Source organism: Belonocnema kinseyi, chromosome 10 (genome assembly GCF_010883055.1).
Source record: "Belonocnema kinseyi isolate 2016_QV_RU_SX_M_011 chromosome 10, B_treatae_v1, whole genome shotgun sequence".
Classification (NCBI taxonomy): domain Eukaryota; kingdom Metazoa; phylum Arthropoda; class Insecta; order Hymenoptera; family Cynipidae; genus Belonocnema; species Belonocnema kinseyi.
The window spans coordinates 117,595,452-117,596,843 of record NC_046666.1 but is presented as its reverse complement, the minus strand read 5'-3'; positions in this window follow the sequence as shown (position 1 = coordinate 117,596,843).

Genomic DNA, 1,392 nt, shown 5'->3' with positions numbered 1-1,392 from the left:
TAGTTTATTATGAATTAGTTTTATAAATGTTGTGGTTGCGAAATAGCTTAAATCACAAACCACATACATATATATGCCACACGCAAACATATTTTTCACAAGAAAAGACATGCAATTCATTATGTTCACCTGCATTTGCTTACATTTTCGTCATAATCAGGTGTCGTCATTGTTGTGACGACGAGCAATATCATGAGAACTAGCAACTAGTAAGAAGATTATAATGGGCTACCAAAATACACCGACCGCGTCCTCAGGTAGCGGATAGAGGGTCCCTGTACCAAGGGTTTTTGCTGAATATGGTTACAAAAATAAATAGGCAGTCGCGGACAATTGTCCAGGGGTGGTCCTGAAGGAATTAACCCCCAAGCGGAGTTGTGAAAACCGTGCCGAAAGCTGAACGTCACCTGGGTGAGGTGCCTGGAACGGTGACTCTGGGATACCGGGCGACCTCTCAGAGTACGCAGCCTTATTCCTGCAAGCGGGGCTCTACAAGGATGGACGAACCCCTTTCCCTAGATTCTCGTAGGAACAACAATGGCAACACCAAATATAGTTGTTATAAGTGCGGTTCAAAAAAACAAAACGTGCAGGGCTCCCGACAATGGGTCTGCCAACAATGCACTCTGTGGTGCGAGAAACACCCGAAGCTATTGCACTTTTTGCATCAACGCCTGCGAAACCATGCCGAAATACTCCGAAAAGGGGTCTTTCTAAGCGGAACGCCTACTCTACCACAGCAAAAATAAGCCAGCAGCAAACAAAGAGAGGCGACACTAAGACCATCCGCGGGCAGGTATCCAATAGATGAAGAGCGATGCTTTACGCCCCGGAGAAGCATCAACACCAAGGTTTCTCTCAAGCCTAAAGATCTGGCTGAAATGTATGACGAGCTTCGTGGACATTTTTCCGGTGAATCCTACCTCTGGGCTATCAATTATTGTGTGTATAATGCAGCGAGAGCTTTGGCCGATTCGAACCGTAAAACAAAACCAACGGTTGATCATAAGACCAAAAGACGAATGCATCAAATTTCCATAAAGCTAGCCGAGTGCGGAGGGAGAGGTGGGATGTGACGTCTATAAAGGATACTCTCCGAAGCAGATATAAACGTCTCATCCGGCAAATTTGGTCTTCTGAACTGTCGGCGAGGAACAAAGTATGTGCAACGAACATGCTTGCCGTCTCGGTAGTACTCTATTCATTTGGAGTAGTTCCATGGACGAAAAACGAGCTCAGATCCCTTGATATCGGGACTGTACATCTCACGCCGTCAAGGTGGTCGCGAAATATTGAGTCTTCATAATAGGATTATTCTGGGTACAGCACATAGAGTTGCAAATGGAAGAGACCCTCTTCTTAAAATGGTCAGGAATAACGAAGAAGTGGGCA